The 16,748-nt window shown below is 37.3% G+C and overlaps 1 protein-coding gene across 2 annotated transcripts in view; it reads right to left on the reverse strand.

Annotated features, from left to right (window-relative positions):
* Positions 1–16,748, reverse strand: part of LOC122809338 (3-galactosyl-N-acetylglucosaminide 4-alpha-L-fucosyltransferase FUT3-like) — a 476,207-nt gene that overhangs the window by 301,178 nt on the left and 158,281 nt on the right. Inside the window, exon 2 of one of the 2 annotated variants that reach the window (XM_044080746.1) lies at positions 15,172–15,282. The exons of the other annotated variant lie outside the window; for it this stretch is intronic. The gene's annotated coding sequence lies outside the window, so the exon portion shown is untranslated. The remainder of the gene's footprint in view (positions 1–15,171; positions 15,283–16,748) is intronic. 2 annotated transcript variants of the gene reach the window in all.

The following is a 16,748-nucleotide window of genomic DNA, read 5'->3' on the forward strand; positions in this document are numbered from 1 at the left end:
TATTTACTTGTTTATTTTTTGTAGTAAAGAAGTGGTTTCTTTAAAATGTGTTGAATGAATATAGGAAAAACTGAAGAGTAAGACAAACTGCAAGAAAAACAAAAAAGTAATCTGGATGGTGTAGGTAGACCAGATTTGGGGCACCAGGTGGTATGGGGGTGCACTGTGGAGCCCTTTTGCCTAGGGCACCAGCTGACCAAAGGCCAGCCCTGCTGGCCCTGAGAATGAATGTTGTACTGCAATAATTATCAATTATAATTCTTGCTTAACTCAGAAAGAGTGATAACAAAAGACAAGATCCCTAGTGTCTTAAACCTTTGTTTAAATTGTATATAAACTGATGTAAGAACTCAATTAAGTTGCCATTGTTTTTGTTTGGTCATTTACTCAAGTGCTTCTCTTTATGAGCTCAAGGACTTTAGCACACCAGGCCTGTCTCCCATAAACTGCTTCTTTAAGTTCTTGTAACTTCATATTCATTACTTCAGTAATTGCTGTTTATCCATCTCAGCCTCTGTCTTTGCCTTTGATCTCTCCTGGCATCTGCATCTTCTCTAACGGACGGTCTTTATTTTACATGACCAATGTATTTGAGCTTTAGTTTTACTATCATAACTGTCAGTGAACAATCTAGATTTATACTCTTCATTTGTGATAGAGTAACTTGATGGCCTCCAGCCACTATTTATCAAATGGCTACTAAGTTGCCTAATTACTCCCTTTATTATCAGTGTGGTAATAGGATTGCTGACTACTTTATCATGTCCTTAACTCATTCCAAATTTTTCTACATACTGATTCCACATATAATGCGGTAGAGTTTCACTAGAGCTGCAAGTCTCTCAGGAAATTTCAGACAGGGTCTGTGGTCACTGAAGATTCCATTCATAATTGCAAAAGATTTATACTTAACCTGTCTCCTACCTGTTAACTATACTCATTAACAGACCCATAAAAGAAAGTCAAGTCTTATATCATCATCATCATCTTTCAGCTGTTCCCATTAGGGGTCACCACAGTGGATCATCTGTTTCCATTTCTTCCTGTCCTCTGCATCTTGCTCTGTCACACAAACCAGCGTAATCTTGCCTCTCTGGCTTTGTCTCCAAACCTTCCAACCTGGGCTGTCCCTCTAATATAATTATTCCTAATCCTGTCCACCCTCATCACACCCAGTGCAAATCTTAACATCTTTAACTATGCCACATCCAGCTCTAACTCCTGCCTTTTTTTCAATGCCACTGTCTCCAACCCATATAACATAGCTGGTCTCACTACCCTCTTGTAGACCTTCCCTTTCACTCCTACTGGTACTCGTCTGTCACAAATCACTCCTGACACTCTTCTCCACCCACTCCATCTTGCCTGTACTCTCTTCTTCACCTCTCTTCCACACTCAACATTAATCTGAACTATTGATCCCAAGTATTTAAACTCATCCACCTTCGCCATCTCTGCTCCATGCATCCTCACCATTCCTTTATCCTCCCTCTCATTCACACACATATATTCTGTCTTAGTCCTGCTGACCTTCATTCCTCTCCTCTCTAGAGCATATCTCCATCTCTCCAAGGGTCTCCTCCACCTGTTCCCTACTCTCACTACAGATCACAATGTCATCTGCAAACATCATAGCCCACGGGGACTCCTGTCTGATCTCGTCTGTCAACCTGTCCATCACCATTGGAAATAAGAAAGGGCTCAGAGCTGATCCTTGATGTAATCCCACCTCCACCTTAAACGCATCTGTCACTCCCACCGCAGACCTCACCGCAGTCACACTACCCTCGTACATATACTGTACCACTTTTACATACTTCTCTGACACTCTCGCCTTCCTCATACAATATCACAACTCCTCTCTAGACTAGGCACCCTGTCATATTCTTTCTCTTAGTCTACAAAAACACAATGCAACTCCTTCTGACCTTCTCTGTACTTCTCCATCAACACTCTCAGAGCAAACATCACATCTGTAGTGCTCTTTCCCAGCATGAAACCATACTGCTGATCACTAATCATCATGTCCCTTCTTAACCTAGCTTCCACTACTCTTTCCCATAACTTCATGCAGTGACTGATCAATTTAATCCCTCTGTAGTTACTACAGCTCTACACATTACCCTTATTGTTAAAAATCGGTACCAAAACACTTTTTCTCCATTCCTCAAGCATCCTCTCACTTTCCAAAATTTCATTAAGCAATCTGGTTAAAAACTCCACTGCCATTTCACCTAAACACCTCCATGCTTCCACAGGTATGTCATCTGGACCAACAGCCTTTCCATTCTTCATCCTCTAAGTCAAGTCTTATAAAAATTATAAAAAGCAGTAATTGCATTGCATTTGGTAGCTACTGATAACTTGCACTTCTCTCTCTACTTTCTCAAATCCTAGAAAAATGCTTCCAGAAACAACCCTTACAACATTTAGTTAACTGCATCATAATTTCCAATAGGCAGCCCAGCTTTAGACTCTTCATGGAAGTGGCCTTGCACTCTTGGACCTGGTAGACTTAATTCCTATTCACCTAGACATAGGACAAAGTGTCAGTGATGTGCCCTCAAACTGTTTAAAGCTTTCAATATAGTCTGTCACAGAATGTTTATGTAAGTTCTGGGCAGCCTTGATCCTACACTTGGCAGTGCGCTAAAAATAGTTCTTACACTGCCTATGAGCTGAAAAGCAAGCTATTAGGTGGAATAAATCAGTATTTCCTTTTCTGACAGTTAATGTATGTGAATCACAGGGTTTAGGTTTTGGAGCCAGTCCTATTTGGAGTATATGTAAATAACATGGTTAAGCATGTGAAGGATCCAAACAGTCAATATGCATCTAACTCCACAATAAAATTAACGGCTTCACATATGGAAAATCTAAACTTAAAAACTACTTCTGCTTCCTACACAATTGCCTTAGTAGTACGGGTTTATATTTTAATGCATCATAAATCATATTAATACTGTTTACAGTGAAATCAGCAAGCATTCATTCTATCACCAGTCAATTTTCCTTCTATCAGATCTGTCCCTAAATCTAACAGATTATTGCATCACATGACTACAGTCATCAATGAAGTTACAGATGCAAAGTTCATTGCATTCACTGTTGTCCTCTCAGCCCTGCCTTCACCCACAAAATATAACCACATAGGTTTTGTGACCAGTTTATTAATATAATATGTAACTCCTCAATGAGTGAAATCACCATTCTAATCCATCAAACCAATGAATCTCAAAACTCCATAACCTTCCAATTTTTCCAAAAGGCCCTGTTGTCATGTAATCAACTGCTGAACCAGTCTGGCCTGTAGACTTCCAGCCAAGTCATGTCCTCATTGTGCCCTCTCTGCAAATCAACCGGTGACTGCATGCAGCATTGTGTTCTGCTCACACTTCCATGTTCTTCTTTGGACTGTCCCAGGAAAGAGCTTGGGGAATGATAGGAAGGAAGACCATGCAGTGATCGCCCACCAGACTACCAGTAGCAGCCCCCCATCCACACACGCACAACACTTTCCTGTCCAGCATGTTGCAGAACTCACTAATCATAATGCCAAAAGCAGTGGAGCAATAGGGATATTGCCAAACTATCCTCTTAATTGTTAATTTCAACACATATTCAACATATGCATACTAAATCTAGAGCAATTTATAATAGTTTTTCAATCTTACTCACAAACACTGGCTAATCTACAATGTATGTGCATTACCTGTGTACTATGTATGTATTCTACCTACATTCCAAAGTTCAGCTGTACACCACAAATCTATTACTTACCTTTATTTTTAAAATTAATATATTTTTTGATTGTTCTCTCCACTGTAACTGTTTGTGCCGCATGCCACTGTAAAAACATGTCTCTTGTAATTTGTGTGTATACTGATTATGTCTAAATAACTAAATGTGTCTGTAATTTTTCTTTGTGGAGCTTTTCTCCCCGGGCCTCTGCTGAAAAAGGGCCTTTTCGGCTCAGTCAGACACCCCCGGTTAACAAATGTAAAATAAATAAATAAATAATAATAAAAAAAATATGTAAGTGTATATGTATGTATGTATCAGCTATCTCTCTTTATATACATACACACACACACACACACACACACACACACACACACACACACACACACACACATATACATATATATATATATATATATATATATATATATATATATATACACAGACATACATGCACACATTTGAAATACATATCAGGCTTATTGAAATATAAATTCCCCATAAACCCAGGTAAAAATAAAATGAAAACTAAATAGAGAAGTGTACCCAAAAACTCAAACCGAATGTGGTCTTACTCTGTTTTTATATATATATATATATATATATATATATATATATATATATATATATATGTGTGTGTGTGTGTGTGTGTGTTAATATTGAACTAGCCATTATTACAAACCATCTGTAAATCTGACAATAACAAACCTATTCTCATGTCTGAAATTTTTACATACTACATCACAATATGAAGAATCAGCGCTGATTCCAATCTCCTGAAAGCTTCCTTGCTCTAATGGCTACCTGCTTCTTGAAACAGTGTTTTAACCTCACTTGCAGCACACCTGTCAGGAAAAGGAAAGAACAATATATCAACAAACTAAACAACTTTCGGTAGCTGTGTGATGCACGACAAGAATGCTTAAGAATACCATCTCCTTTAAATATTATAAGGACTCATGTCTGTTCTGGAAGAGAGAAAACTAAGGTGTTGTTAATACATAAGAATAAGGCTTAAAATTTCCACATTAGCATAGAGAAAGAAATTTTTTGAAAGTTATATAGAGAACAGGATTAACTGCTTACCGTATGATAATAGTATTGAGTTAAACCAATTGCCAGGGTAACTAGTCTTACATAGAAAGGACCAAAGCCATTCCAAATAACAAGCTAATATTTGACCAAAACGAGCTAAAGGATGGGAAACCAGTGGTCAGGCTCTGTCTAACTACACCCCATTAAGATGCACTGCACCCATGCAGCTTAAAGTGCAGTTTAACCCCTCCAGGTAAATACCAAAAGTGAAACAAATTCCCATTAAACAAAGGCTTCCTAGATAACTAGAATAATCATTCAGGATACCTTATACTAGTTGCAAAACTGATTTAAGGCTTTATCATGGGTATCAAAAATTAGATCACACCCTACCCCTGACACAAACCAGTAATCAGGATGTGATAATTAAACTAAAGGAAGATAGCTGGTGAACTAAGGATGGGTCAAACAAACCTTACTGACTTATAACAAGGTATAAATGCCTGTCAATCTAACTGCTGCCAATGATACAACAGCATAAAAAGATTCACCAGATAATAACAGAAACACCTCATAACCTTTTGCTGTGACGCTGGAACCTGATAATAGAGTGAAACTGCGATGGAAGGCTGGCACCACTGGGAATAACTGCCAAGGGTATGGTAGCTGGAAGAAAGGGCTGTGTAAGGCCCTAGTACAATAAATAAGTGAATAAAAAACATTCTGAAGGCTGTGAGTACTAGATAATTTAAAAGTGGCTGAATACAAAGGCCTGGAGGTATTTGATTATTAACTGGCAAACCTCAAATAAAGCAGCTACTACAGTATCCTGATCACCATGATACCCAGTAAAAGATGTAGCATCGACGCCCCAGTGAATAGGGACAAAGCTTAACATAAACAAACACACACACACATACACACACACACACACACACGCACATGCAAAGCATGAGAGCTCAAATACACTGACATCCACCAAGGAGGGAAAGTAAAATATAATAACCTTATTGTCTAGTAGCACTAAAATGCAGCCCAAATTCAAATGAGGAGCCTCACTTTTATTGACTGGCTTCCAGTTAAAGACTGAGAAATGGCTTGATGTAAAGCTCATGGTTAAACTTTAGCCTCAAAGAGTTTAATGCTAGAACAGAAGGCCCTACTTTTATTTAGTTAGGAAGGAATTAACAGATCCCTAATATCCTCCCTAACATGCAGACAAAATTTCTGGGACATACTTTCCTGAACAATAACCATAATTAAGCAAATACCATGAGAACAATAATTACAAAGCATGAGTAATTTAGTAATAGAACCTGTAGGGTGATGATATGCATCCACAAGCGAAAGATTTTTTTCTTTTTGGAATTATCATGTGCCACCACTTACCCCAACAATGCTATTAACTCCCAGGATACTGTATGTCTGCACTAAAATTCAATAAGTGGTGTGGGCTACCACATTTCCCAAGAATACCATGCCAAGAGTAGCCAAAGTTATATGTCACAAAATGAGGAGAAGCCAAAAATTAATTCTGCATGCCTTTAACAAAGTCCATATCATTGATTAATATGGTGTCATACAGGGAGAGATATGGGACTTTGGAAACACTTTGGAATCTTGAAATACTGAAATGTCGAATTTCAGTATCTCGGGACCAAATTGTCGAATCTGCAGTTGCCCAAAACTGCAGAATATCGAACCCAGAAATGTCGAACCTCACGTACTGATGGCATATTAGGTAAGTGTTATGTTTTTAAGGGTTTTTGGGGAGGGTTTGTGTGTTTGTGAGTGTGTTGGGGAGTTTTAGGTGTGGGTTAGGGTATGTAGGTAAGAATATGAGTGTGTCAGTGTTGAGAGTGGTGGTGTTTGTATGTATGTGATGTGTGTTTGTGCAAGGGTGGTGTAGAATGTGTGGTGGTGGATTTTCTGTCTTTCGGTGTTTAGTGCAACCTCAAGTCAGTATATATAAGGAGCGGGGGTGTGGGGTGCACAGGGTGTGTGTGCTTGTTTTGTTGTGTTCGCGTGTGTTGTTTTGATTTGTTGTAGTGTCGAGAGGTAGGTGTATTTGTGATTGTATGTGTGATGTAGTGTTTTGTTAATGTTTGCGGTTTTGAATTTCGCAGTTTTGGTTTTCAGATTTGTGAGTTTTCTGCTTTATAGTCTCGAGATACTGAAATTCGATATTTCAATATATCAAGATTATAAAGTGAATTTGGGACTTTAAATCCCACTTGAATATGCTATAATTAAATAATGTTCACTGTGACCCAAAAATTATCATTTGTATTGTATGCAACCTATATGATAATAGTAATTGACTGGATTACATGCCCATAGATGTCTAAAATTCCCAAACTAACTGTTGCTCACAATTAAGGGGAGTGGTGCTGACCCAACCATCCCCTTATTAAATAAAAATGCTACTCAAACACTTGTAGTGCTTGGTGGCTACCATAATTCATTACCTCGTGTGTCCCATAAATAAAACAGTCAAAATATATAGAAGGCAGAATGCTTGCTGAATAACTTAATGTTTAGCTTATTAAAGACTTAACAAAGATATAGTCATGAAGTGCATAAAACTTACCTTCCTTAACCCATGCAAGTATCAAAGCCATTGCTTGTGGTCCAAGCTAAAGTTGATTACAAAGTTATATTCATTGCTAAGTATTTAAAACTACAATCCACTTCACAAAAATGCAATCAGTTTATCAGCAGCTTACCACTTGATCAGCAAATGACAAAGTAATGATATTGCTAAGTAATGTGGTGCCTATGTAAAATGACCAACAATAATGTCTGACCTTAAAGGAGCAAACACTACATGGCATAAGATGATGGAACATCTAATTAGAGCACAGCTACCCCTAACTCTCATTAAATCTGTTCAAAGGAATACAACCTGCCAGCAAAAATGTATTACAGAAGGACACCAGAATAGCATGTTTAGAACAGCAGTGAGCCATGTTATTTGACTATGTCCTTAACAGGCAATGTTCTATTACATCAAAATCAAAAATCAATGATACTGGAAAGCAAAACCAAACTAATCAGAAAAAGAAAACATACCTTCCTTTTCTGGTCACCACCCCTTACCAGCTGAAAGTGGGACTCTACCACTGACATTTTATCCCCTAAATTTTATATATATATATATATATATATATATATATATATATATATATATATATATATATATATATATATATCCCGACAGAGGAAACACCATATAAACATGAGTGCATTCAGCCTATGACAGCTTAAGTAGTTGTCGACAAGCTGTGATTTCAACAGACTGCCCGAACCACACACACACACACACACACACACACACACACACACACACACACACACACACATGCACACACACACATCTGTACATCTGTACCCATTACATTTATACACATACACATATATGGATATTTTATGTATATCTTGGAGCTTTTCTCCCTAAGTCTCCACTGAAAAAAGGCACCTGTGCCCATTTAGACTTTCCTGGTAAACAAATATCAATAATTTTCTTTTTACATAGACATATACAGACTTATATATGTCTGTATGTGTATTTATTAAGTGTGTGCATGTGTGAGTTTATATATATATATAAACACACAGACACACACAAACATATACATATGTATATACACACACACACACACACACACACACATATATATATATATATATATATATATATATATACACACATACACATAGATATGTACATATATACACTGTATATGTATGATTATGTTATTGATTATATTCAGATAGCATTGAATTTTAAAAAGATTCCCTGCAATCTTCCTGGACATGTCAAAAACCTTTGACACCATTTCCCACAACTACTACTAAATAAACTCGCTTCTTACAATATCAGTCCATCATTCCTGACATGGTTTCTTAGTTATCTATCAAACCATCAACAGGCTACTAAATGGGAGAACAAACTCTTCCCACTACTGCCAGTATCCACTGGTGTACCCCAAGGTTCCATACTTGGCCCCTCCTCTTCATAACATTTACTAATAACCTTAATACAGCAACCCAACTAGCAACAACCATACAAAACGGAGATGATACATCTCTTATCTGTGTCACCCCTTCCCACAGAAACTACAAGAAAAAAATGCAAAAAGCATTCCAAGAAATTGAAACTTACCTATCTAATAACCAACTCACCCTAAACCCAAACAAAACCAAATTAATAATATTCACAAGCAAATCAAACAAGACCAACTACCCAATTCACTCCTTAAATGGTACCAGATCTGAACCTACCAACCAGGCCAAACTCCTAGGCATCACTATAGATGATCATCTCAAATATGATATTCACATTTCCCTAACCATAAAAAAAGTAAATAATAAACACGGTGCATTTTATAAGGACAAATCCTACCTAACACCCCAAGCCAGATTAGCCACAGCAAGATCACAACTTCTCTCCATATTTCTCTACTGCTCTCACATATTCACCAACTTACACAAGGCAGACCTCCACAATTTTGAATCATATTACGACAAAATCACCAAGTTCGCCTCTAATCAACCCCACAAAGCCCATCACTGCTCCACACTCCTACAACTAGACTGGCTAGAACATTCAAACCATCTAACCTTAAACCAACTTACCATCGCCCACAAATTCATATCTGTCCCGTAATATCAACCCTTCTCCAACTACAGGTACACTGCAGGTCCCTAAGATCCTCCAACAAGCCACACTGCTCAAAATAACACAATCACATAACTACCATGGTGACTCCCTCTACTCTAACAAAATAGTTAAGTCCTGGAATGCACTCCCGCCAAACATACAATGCACCCCCTGCTACTCCCCATTTAAAACAGAAATAAAGAAATATCTAAAAAGTAACTGGCTTTGCCCCTGTATTCAGCTTGGATAACACCTCTCTCTTCAGCCACATTGCTATCCTATTCATTACAATTTTTTTCAACTGACTTAGCGTTCCCCTGCTATTGTACCTCAGTCTTCAGTTATGTAATATTTAAAATCCTCCTATTCTCCATTTTCACCAATAACCTCCACAGCATCTGTCAAGATGCAACAGTTATATAATACGCTGATGACTCAACACTTGTCTGTTCAGCCAATGATCCTCAGAAACTCCTCTCTATAACCCAAAAAGCCTTCCATACCACTGAAATCTGGTTTCTTAACAAAAACCTAAAACTAAATTCCCAAAAAAAACAAACTGTTACTATTTACACCGAGCAAATCTACCACAATACCCAGCCCATTTAATATTGTGTCCAGGGATGGGACTGTCATCTTTCCTGACACTCACACTAAATTGCTAGGAGTGACCATTGATAATAACTTCAAATTTGATCAGCGTGTAAATCAAATCAATAAAAATATCCACAAAAAATTGGGCAGTGTATATAAAAATAAACCATTTCTAACACAACCTGTTAGGATAACAATTGCTCAAACTCACCTCCTTTCCACACTATTTTATGCCTCACTCATTCTCACCAACTTACCCAAAACGTAAATTGTTAGTCTTCTAAATTATAGTGAACTTTCCTTTACCCATAATCTCCTCCCATAATCTCCTACTAGTCCCAGACAAAACTCCAGCTCTGGCCAATCTACTAGAACTACAAGCTAAAACTAGACAACTTCACTCTAGCGACAAAAAATAAATCAAGGTCACCAAGACCAACAACACAGCAGGGCACTCCCTCTTCCCTAACTACACAGGCAAAATTTGGAACACCCTACCTACTGCTATTACCTCAGCAGGCTCAAAGATTCAATTTAAAAGACTCCTGAAAGAACATCTAAAGCACACATGGATATGCACATGTTCCCCCACCTGGCTGACCCCACCCCCCACCCTTTCCCCTTACTCTTGGCCTCTGACTTCAGCTTCATCATCAAAAGAATGCAACTTCTCTAGCTTCCTTCCAGTTCCATCTCTAATTCTAACCCCTTAGTCAATACCCATATGTCACTGCTAGGACACTCTGTTATCTATCCACTGCACCTTTCTCTTTACACCTCTACTCTTACTCTATACTTAAGCTACTTACTCCTCCTGCTTTTCTTACTTAACCTGTTATCCAATGTCTCATCTCTGTCTCTTCTCCTGCTACTATACTCCCTACTATGTCTAATCTTTGCACTCTTTGTTGCTATACTCCCTACTGTGGCTAACGTTATCACAAGTCAACTGTATAAAGCAAAAAAATGCAACCCCTACTAACAATGTTCACCATTAAAAGATGTGTTCAGTCTATGTAAATATGTTAAATCTTAAGCTTGAATGCTATGTTACTAGTCAATGTTAAGTTCTGTAGTATGCAAATTTGAAAGCTTCTGAATACACCTTATATTTTCCTTAAAATTTAACTGTGGAGCTTTTCTCCCCGGGCCTCTGCTGAAAATGGACATGCATCCAGTCGCACTTTCCCAGTTAACAAATGTAAAATATAAATAAATAAAAATTCATTAACTTCTAAAATGCTGTGTGAACATTCCTTACTAAGCTAGGCCTGCTCTAGGACTGTTTCTCACCTTCTGCTCACAACTGTTTTTTTCCATACCACTAGTGTTTTATTACACTTCTGTTTAAGCTTTTAATTTAAGAATAAAAATCACTGCTGCATCGAATATTATTTTATTTCTGTTAGTTCTTATGTAAATATTGTACTTTAATTTTTAGTTTATTTTATTTCTCATTTTCAATTTTTCATATGTAATAGTGTATCTTATTAATATAGTTTCTGATTGTAACTTCTGCTTTTTATAACTGTAATGTTTGAAACTGGAGATTTTCTCCCCGGGTCTCAGCTGAAAACGGGTAATCCACTACATTCAGACACTACCCGGTAAACAAATGTAAAATAAAAAATAAATAAATAAATAAAAGATTCACCTCAAATACAGAAAAAATTAGAATACAAAATAAACAGAAGTGTTTGATCCTTTCAAAATTATTACAAATATAATAAAAAAATCCTCCAACAAAAACAAAATAAAAATTCCCATAAGAGCTAAGAAGAAAAAAATCCTCACCAATCCACACCAAAAAGTATAAAAATCCCGGCATAAAAAATACATAGAAATTAAATTTATCTAAAAGGATTTGCTTCCTTACTTAAATATACCAAAAACGCACAACTCTGTGAAAGGGTAATCAGCCTTAAATACCTCAATCTGTTCAAAACATTTAAATGTTTGACCAAAGTTTTACCTTAATTCCATGGACAATCAATTGGAACATTCTGTCAAACACAGTGTGTGTATGTATATATATATATATATATATATATATATATATATATATATATATATATGCATACAGTGGATATAAAACGTTTACATACCCCTGTTAAAATGCCAGGGTTTTGTGATATAAAAAAATGAGGGTCTATATTAGATCAGTGAACGCTTAAAAAAGCGAAAGCTTACAATCTCGAACTGTCAGAACAGCGATTTTTTTCCTAGGGAAAAAAATTGCTGATCCAAAACACATACACACAACACAAGCACACCAAACAAACAGCAATTCACACATATACACCTAAATTTGACACCTAACCCTACACTAAACTATACACACACCACTAACTATCCATTTACCTTAACCCAAACCCTAAACCTAAGGTCCGTCACTATTGCACATTCACCTCACTCGCTCCCTAACCCTAACTCACCTAACCCGCCCTAACCATCACGTCCACACAATCGCACACATACCTAACCCGTGCCCTAACTCTAACTCACCTAACTCTCTCTAACCTTCACATCCACACAATCGCACACTTACCTGAACCCGACCCATAACTTTCCACCACAGCACTGAAAATACCAAAGCAACAGAAACGGACAATCGAATTCTTTTCCCTAGGAAAAAAATTCAGGTTTCTGTTGCTTCGATATTTTAAGCTTTCGCTTACATAAGTTCGATCAATCAGCGTTCACTTTTTTAAGCGTTCGCTGATCTAATATAGACCCAAAAATGAGACCACAATAAATCATTTCAAAACTTTTCCCACTCGTAATGTGACCTATAACCTACAATTCAATTAAAAAACAAACAAATCTGTTAGGGGAAAAAATATAAATAATAAAAATGTACAATAAGCTGGTTGCATAAGTATGTACACCCTTAAACTAATACTTCGTTGAAGCACATTTTCATTTAATTACAACATTCAATCTTCTTGGGATGAGTCTATCAGCATGGCATAGCTTGACTTGGCAATATTTTCCCACTCTTCCTTGTAAAAGCACTCCAAATCTGTCAGATTGAGAGGGCATCTCTTGTCCACAGCCCTCTTCAGGTAACCCCATAGATTTTCTATTGGATTTAGGTCTGGGATCTGGCTGGACCATTCCAAAACTTTAATTTTCTTCTGGTGAAGCCATTCTTTTGTTGATTTAGATGTATGCTCAAGGTCATTGTCATATTGAAAGGTGAAATTCCTCTTCATCTTCATCTTCCTAGCAGACACCTGAAGGTTTTGGGCCAAAGGTGATGGTATTTGGAACTGTTCATAATTCTCTAAACCTTTCCTAAAGCCACAGTTCTAGCTGAAGAAAAGCAACCCCAAAGCATGATACTGCCATCACCATGCTTCACTGGTGGGATGATGTTCTTTTGGTGATGCAAAGTGGTGTTTTTGCACCAAACTTACCTTTTGGAATTGTGGCCAAAAAGTTCAGCTTTGGTCTCATTAGACCATAACACTCTTTCCCACATGCTTCTGGGAGACTTGCTGTATTGTTTTGCAAATTTTAGCCAGGCCTGGATGTTTTTCTGTGTAAGGAAAGGCTTCCATCTTGCAACCCTACCCCATAGCCCAGACATATGGAGAATGCAGGAGATTGTTGTCACATGTAGTACACAACCAGTACTTACCAAAAATTCCTGCAGCTCCTTCAGTGTTGCTGTAGATCTCTTGGCAGCCTCCCGGACCAGTTTTCATCTTGTATTTTCATCAATTTTGGAGGGATGTCTAGTTCTTTGCAATGTCACTGTTGTCCCATATTTTCTCCACTTTTTGATGACTGTCTTCACTGTGTTCCATGGTATGTCCAATGCTGTGGAATTTTTTTGTACCCTTCTCCTGACTGATACCTTTCAACAATGAGATCCCTTAGATGCTTTGTAAGCTCTCTGTCAGTCATGGCTTTTGCTGTAGCAGGCAACTGAGTAAATGTCAGGAAACTCCTACTAGGACAGCTGAACTTTATTTGGGGGTTAAACAGAGTCTCTTTAATCGATGGCAGGTGTGTACCCAAGAAGACTGAATGCTGTAATTAAATCAAAAGGTGCTTCAGCAAAGTATTATTTTAAGTGTGTGCACACTTATGTAACCAGCGTATTGTTCATTTTTTATATTTTTCCCCTAACAGATTTGTTTGTTTTTCAATTGAATTGTACAGGTTATATTCCCATTCAAGGTGGGAAAAGTTTTGAAATGATTTATTGTGGTCTCATTTTTCTTTATCACAAAAACCCTTCATTTGAACAGGGGTGTGCAAACTTTTTATATCCACTGTAGGTTTATTATTGAAATTCTGAAACTGCATTGGTTGACCGTTCAGAATGTCCACCCAAAATGCTGAATTTGGAATTTTGAAACAGCAACCAAGGCTAAAATGAATACATCAACATCCATAGTTTGATGTATTTGACATAGCAGGAGGTAACATCAGTCACCCATGCTATGCACATCAATGTACCATTACACTCTACAGTCAACGGTACGTTAATTGTATTATTTTGACCCCAACAATTAAATATACCAACTACAACATTGCACTACAGTGAGGAAATGGGCTAATTCCCTGTTCCTCACTGGACCATGATCTCCCTGCACAATGCCAAACTCAAATACTCGAACTACACTACACTACCCATTCGCTGTAGTGTAGTTGATGTATTTTGGTTCAGCATTCTGCCCACTGGAAAACTGACTTTCGACCAAATGCCGGTTGACCGAAGCAGTTTCAGAATTGTAATAGTAAATCATATATATTTATATATATATATATATATATATATATATATATATATATATATATATGTGTGTGTGTGTCTGTGTATAATTGTATCTGTGAGTAGATATATAAATATATTTTATATATATATATATATATATATATATATATATAGAGAGAGAGAGAGAGAGAGAGAGATTTATATATATATATATATATGTATGACTGTCTGGAGCTATTTTTGCTGTTTATATAAAACAATATGGCGCTATTTTTGCTGATTATATAAAACAATATACTTCTAAAATTATTCTTTTTTTTGATAAATTTACAAAATTATAGAGACCTGAGTTACTTAAAAAATAAATAATAATGCAAGAGAAGAGCAAATATTAAACATCACTCTTTACCTTTAAACTTGTTTTGTTGCAGATGCTCAAGCTGTCCTGTGGTCCCCGTTGTGAAGGACAAAACCCCCATTCCCCCCGAACTTATAAATGCCAACTCCAAGATTGTCATACCTGGGAGAAAAAGGAATATTCACGGCAATAGCAATCTCAGACTTAATGGATTTTTGACTATTTGTTCTCCAAATCGCATGACTCAGCAATGTGGGATCTTGAAATTCAAAAGTTACTTTACAAAACCTAAGTGAATTTGACTCTATTTTGTGTCACAATGCAGCTTCAAAGGGAAAAAAATACTTTACAAGTTACACAGGATAATAGTCCAGCAGTCTTTCCAGCTTATAGACAGTAGTATGCTAGTACACTATAAAAACATTTTTTTAACAACAGGCTTCATTATTTGGGTGAATACACTCCTCTTATCTCTCAAGGACTGAAGAACCAGAAGGCTTCCATCCTTAAGGCAGAATAGCCTTTCTAACTTGTTCAGTTACTCAACTACATACATATATCTTGGTTGATACTCCTCTAGTCACTCCACAGGCATCTGAAAATTAACTCTCCACACTACTAATACTTCAGATTTGCAGTTCAAGGGAGCCTACTTCCAGTTTGTTAACTAGGAGATATGTCTCCTGAGCTTGCCTTTCTGCACAGAATGCTCTGTAGTTCCTTGCAATAGCCTGAAACCTAGGAAACACCACCTCACTTGTTGTGTATACGGCAGCTAAAATCCTTTGTGCTGTCCAGGTGAACTCATCATGTCATATGACTCCCCATTATAGAACCCCCAGTTCTAGCTTCAGCAGACATGTTTAGGGTCTGTATACCCCAGTCACATTGAGATGGCTACAACCAGAATGGTGAAGAACCCTAAACATAAATGGTTGAAGGGACCCAACCCATCTATAAAGTTTATAACTATAACCCTTTTCCCTGTATAGTCACCACAACAATGCATAATCCATGACAAATGTGAACTCTCTCCCCAGTGAATAATATGTCAGTGTACTGAGAAGCACCTTGACTGCTAAACATTCCCTCTCTGTTACAGAGCATCTTCTCTCAGCACTGCCGAGATTATAGTTAATGTAAGAAATGACGAGTAGTTTGTGACAAGACTGTCCTGATGCCAGCCTCTGAGGCATCACTGAAGATAGCAAAAAGCTTAGCAAAACCCGGGGCCAGAAATATTGGCTTAGAACATAGTATGTCCTTCAATTTTCTGAATGCCTCTTCTGAGATGTCTGCCCATTTGACATATAATAAGGTTCTACCCTTGGCCAAGTCAGTTAGGGGTAGGCTATGGTGGCAAAGAATGGGATAAACTTAAAATCATAAATAGCTAATGCTAGGAAAGTCTTGACCTGCCTCTTGCTAGTCAGTGTGGTTCAGTTACATACTGCTTCCACATTCTGTCCCACTGGCTTTGCTATCCCTCATCCTATTATGTAGTCCAAATAATGGGTTTTCTAGAACCTCTAACTTACATTTCCAACCTTATGTAATGAGTCCAGTATGATCTAGACCATTCAGATGTCATTTTCAAAGTCTTCCGAGAAAGTTGTTATCAGATTTGC

This window comes from Protopterus annectens, chromosome 8.part0 (genome assembly GCF_019279795.1).
Source record: "Protopterus annectens isolate FY-2018-M chromosome 8.part0, PAN1.0, whole genome shotgun sequence".
In the NCBI taxonomy this organism is placed as follows: domain Eukaryota; kingdom Metazoa; phylum Chordata; order Ceratodontiformes; family Protopteridae; genus Protopterus; species Protopterus annectens.